General features: G+C 53.0%; 1 non-coding gene across 1 annotated transcript in view; it reads right to left on the minus strand.

The window, feature by feature from the left end:
• Window positions 1-1,343, minus strand: part of LOC126357214 (small subunit ribosomal RNA) — a 1,893-nt gene extending 550 nt beyond the window's left edge. Inside the window, exon 1 of the ribosomal RNA XR_007566165.1 lies at window positions 1-1,343. This exon is cut by the window's left edge and continues 550 nt beyond it. This is a non-coding gene — a ribosomal RNA (small subunit ribosomal RNA).
• Window positions 1,344-5,000: the final 3,657 nt, after the last annotated feature.

The raw sequence follows: 5,000 nt of genomic DNA on the forward strand, positions 1-5,000 counted from the left end.
CCGAATCAAGAAAGAGCTATCAATCTGTCAATCCTTCCGGTGTCCGGGCCTGGTGAGGTTTCCCGTGTTGAGTCAAATTAAGCCGCAGGCTCCACTCCTGGTGGTGCCCTTCCGTCAATTCCTTTAAGTTTCAGCTTTGCAACCATACTTCCCCCGGAACCCAAAAGCTTTGGTTTCCCGGAGGCTGCCCGCCGAGTCATCGGAGGAACTGCGGCGGATCGCTGGCTGGCATCGTTTATGGTTAGAACTAGGGCGGTATCTGATCGCCTTCGAACCTCTAACTTTCGTTCTTGATTAATGAAAACATACTTGGCAAATGCTTTCGCTTCTGTTCGTCTTGCGACGATCCAAGAATTTCACCTCTAACGTCGCAATACGAATGCCCCCGCCTGTCCCTATTAATCATTACCTCGGGTTCCGAAAACCAACAAAATAGAACCGAGGTCCTATTCCATTATTCCATGCACACAGTATTCAGGCGGGCTTGCCTGCTTTAAGCACTCTAATTTGTTCAAAGTAAACGTGCCGGCCCACCGAGACACTCAACTAAGAGCACCCTGGTAGGATTTCAACGGGGTCCGCCTCGGGACGCGCAAGCACGCCTTCGGCTCGCCCCACCGGCAGGACGTCCCACGATACATGCCAGTTAAACACCGATGGGCGGTGAACCAACAGCGTGGGACACAAATCCAACTACGAGCTTTTTAACCGCAACAACTTTAATATACGCTATTGGAGCTGGAATTACCGCGGCTGCTGGCACCAGACTTGCCCTCCAATAGATACTCGTTAAAGGATTTAAAGTGTACTCATTCCGATTACGGGGCCTCGGATGAGTCCCGTATCGTTATTTTTCGTCACTACCTCCCCGTGCCGGGAGTGGGTAATTTGCGCGCCTGCTGCCTTCCTTGGATGTGGTAGCCGTTTCTCAGGCTCCCTCTCCGGAATCGAACCCTGATTCCCCGTTACCCGTTACAACCATGGTAGGCGCAGAACCTACCATCGACAGTTGATAAGGCAGACATTTGAAAGATGCGTCGCCGGTACGAGGACCGTGCGATCAGCCCAAAGTTATTCAGAGTCACCAAGGCAAACGGACCAGACGAGCCAATCCGATTGGTTTTGATCTAATAAAAGCGTCCCTTCCATCTCTGGTCGGGACTCTGTTTGCATGTATTAGCTCTAGAATTACCACAGTTATCCAAGTAACGTGGGTACGATCTAAGGAACCATAACTGATTTAATGAGCCATTCGCGGTTTCACCTTAATGCGGCTTGTACTGAGACATGCATGGCTTAATCTTTGAGACAAGCATATGACTACTGGCAGGATCAACCAGGGAGCTGCGTCAACGAGAGCTGAGCAGCCGGCCGCCCGGGAGTGTGTCCCGAGGGCCCGCGCGAACACGCAAGCGTCCGCTCAATTATTCTGCAAACAGGAGGAGGCTGAGCTCCCCTGCACGATACACCTCGAAACCCTCTCAGGTCCCGGCGGCGCGCAGCGCCGTCCTAAGTACTTGGTCGGGTTCGAGAGAGGCGCAATCGCCCGGAGATAGGCGAGTAGACGCTTTCAGTGCGAACACCCGTGCTCCCAACTGAGCTTGCCGCTGCCGACAGAGGCCCGGGAGCGTGCTGTCGTGGCATTGCCGGCGGGAAACAACACGCGCCACCTACGGTGACCGGCAGCTCCAACGCCAGCGCCACAGAAGGGCAAAGCCCCACTTGGGTGCAGAAGCGAACTCTCCCAGCACAGCGCACGCGCCAACACGTCCGCAGAGCTGCGATACAAACCACCTGCGAGAACCGCTGGGGGCGACCGAGCAGCAGACGGCGTCGCGACGCCGAGTGCCGGGCGGCGGCGCATCCTCAACGCACACAGTCCGCAATCGGACCAGCACACTGCAGATGTCCACCGCGCTTCGCACCGGGCTCGGCAGAACCCACTTTGGCCGCCTGGCGCCGCGCGCCGGGTGCGCCGGCGCGTAGCTGGGACGCCAGCCGGGCCCGTCGGCCGGCGCTCCTGCCACTGGGCGCCCCCCACCAGCCGGCTGTAGTGCGTGCGCTCACGCAGCGCGCGGCCAGCACGCCGGGCGGCCCCCCCTCACCGGCCGGGGACTGTCCCACCAAGCCACAGCCTCGTATCGCTTCATACCCACATGGCCAACTCAGGTTCGGGGGCATGGCGGGTACCGCCGAAACAACCGGTTCACAGATGTACCGATCGTCGCTATCACCGATGCACCTGCAGCGCGAACAACCGCTCAACAACTGATTTCCAGTTCATTTGCGGATCTTTGGCAGCAAACGTATACGTCAATCTACATTTGCGAAATCTACGATTCTGGCATGCCTGCATGTTATGTGTCACGACACGCTACATCAGCCCACATACACACTGCGGCATGTACACGAGAGAACACGTGGAAGATGGTCCGCGCACGTGTGCAATGTCCCTTGCGCGGTCGACTGTCAACCGGCCTCTGTAGCATGTCGCAGATGTGGAACGCGGTCCACCGTGGTATCATGTTGTGTGGGGCAATACGATTAAATAGGAAAACCCTCGTCGCTACATCAACAGACGGCTCACGCTGATTCCCGGCAGAGGGAGGGGGGGGGGCCCAACATGCAATACTTTCGTCCGTACCTACCACATGTCTCTACGGCGTACAACAGTGCAATCTCGCTGTCATGGGGAGACGAGACAAGTAGCATCGTGCACAACATATGGCCCTTATGATTCGCCATTGTAGGGCGCAGCCGGTGTACGGTCAAGCATGTGCCACATTATGTCACTCAGTACGTAACGACGGATGATCAGTGTGGGTTACGCGTACATCAGCGGACAGTCCACACAGGCCGTACCACAACGTACACTGACTGCATCGACAACCGAATGCAACTGAACAGCTGCAAGGCTCATTTCACAAACAAACGCCTGACCGACCAGCTTGGAAGGGCAGGAGGGGAGGGCGATATTCGTTCTGTAGCGTTACACCCTTCCAGTGGTTAGCGGGACTGTGTAGAAAGTACGCAACACTCGAAAGACATTTACGTGAGGGTACGCACCATGGCATCGAGAAATACACATGACACCAGAGGATCCAAGCAGTGAACTATGTTCAGAGGGTTGCTGTTAGGCAAAGCTACATTCCTGTGACGTTACATGTGACAGTTAAGGTGCAGTGTAAGTTAGGTTAAGGTGCAGTGTAAGTTAGGTTAAGGTGCAGTGTAAGTTAGGTTAAGGTGCAGTGTAAGTTAGGTTAAGGTGCAGTGTAAGTTAGGTTAAGGTGCAGTGTAAGTTAGGTTAAGGTGCAGCGTAAGTTAGGTTAAGGTGCAGCGTAAGTTAGGTTAAGGTGCAGCGTAAGTTAGGTTAAGGTGCAGCGTAAGTTAGGTTAAGGTGCAGCGTAAGTTAGGTTAAGGTGCAGCGTAAGTTAGGTTAAGGTGCAGCGTAAGTTAGGTTAAGGTGCAGCGTAAGTTAGGTTAAGGTGCAGCGTAAGTTAGGTTAAGGTGCAGCGTAAGTTAGGTTAAGGTGCAGCGTAAGTTAGGTTAAGGTGCAGCGTAAGTTAGGTTAAGGTGCAGCGTAAGTTAGGTTAATGTGCAGCGTAAGTTAGGTTAAGGTGCAGCGTAAGTTAGGTTAACGTGCAGCGTAAGTTAGGTTAACGTGCAGCGTAAGTTAGGTTAACGTGCAGCGTAAGTTAGGTTAACGTGCAGCGTAAGTTAGGTTAACGTGCAGCGTAAGTTAGGTTAACGTGCAGCGTAAGTTAGGTTAAGGTGCAGCGTAAGTTAGGTTAACGTGCAGCGTAAGTTAGGTTAAGGTGCAGCGTAAGTTAGGTTAAGGTGCAGCGTAAGTTAGGTTAAGGTGCATCGTAAGTTAGGTTAAGGTGCAGCGTAAGTTAGGTTAAGGTGCAGCGTAAGTTAGGTTAAGGTGCAGCGTAAGTTAGGTTAAGGTGCAGCGTAAGTTAGGTTAAGGTGCAGCGTAAGTTAGGTTAAGGTGCAGCGTAAGTTAGGTTAAGGTGCAGCGTAACTTAGGTTAAGGTGCAGCGTAACTTAGGTTAAGGTGCAGCGTAACTTAGGTTAAGGTGCAGCGTAACTTAGGTTAGGAGGCCAACGTGGGTTAGGTTAGGGGGCCAACGTGGGTTAGGTTAGGGGCCAACGTGGGTTAGGTTAGGGGCCAACGTGGGTTAGGTTAAGGGCCAACGTGGGTTAGGTTAAGGGCCAACGTGGGTTAGGTTAAGGGCCAACGTGGGTTAGGTTAAGGGCCAACGTGGGTTAGGTTAAGGGCCAACGTGGGTTAGGTTAAGGGCCAACGTGGGTTAGGTTAAGGGCCAACGTGGGTTAGGTTAAGGGCCAACGTGGGTTAGGTTAAGGGCCAACGTGGGTTAGGTTAAGGGCCAACGTGGGTTAGGTTAAGGGCCAACGTGGGTTAGGTTAAGGGCCAACGTGGGTTAGGTTAAGGGCCAACGTGGGTTAGGTTGCCAGAGATGTGTCAAATCAGGATGTACGTTTGGCTGGTGTCAGGTGGTGGGTTGGTTCGATGCCTTTATAAGGGGTGTGGCCAAAGGGTATTTTATTACTTGTACCTTTTGTGTTGTGGCGTGGCGTTGCGTCCTGTGTTGATACTGGGTGGACCACTGTGGATGTTGCTGGCTGATTTGAGCTGCGTTGTTTGCGGGTGATGTGAGACATTCTGTCTTATTAGTGGACGTGACGTTCCTCTTGTCGTTCTTTGGATAGTGTCCTGTGGCAGCGAGGATAAAATGGATGTTGTTGAACGATAGTGCTTTGGTGCTTTCGCTTTGTTACACACAGAGTGGACTGTGAGATAGGGTGACTGGGTCGAGTGCGGTTCACACTGTCCTCCCCAGTTTACAGTATGTATCATCTATGTATGTGGTCCTGCATCATTTACTAAGGAGGGACGTCAGACGACTGAAATATTAGTTATGTACTGATGTAAAGCAGAATGCTTACCTTCCACCAGTGGGCGAGTATCGACTCTG

The sequence above is a fragment of the Schistocerca gregaria genome, chromosome 3 (genome assembly GCF_023897955.1).
Source record: "Schistocerca gregaria isolate iqSchGreg1 chromosome 3, iqSchGreg1.2, whole genome shotgun sequence".
In the NCBI taxonomy this organism is placed as follows: domain Eukaryota; kingdom Metazoa; phylum Arthropoda; class Insecta; order Orthoptera; family Acrididae; genus Schistocerca; species Schistocerca gregaria.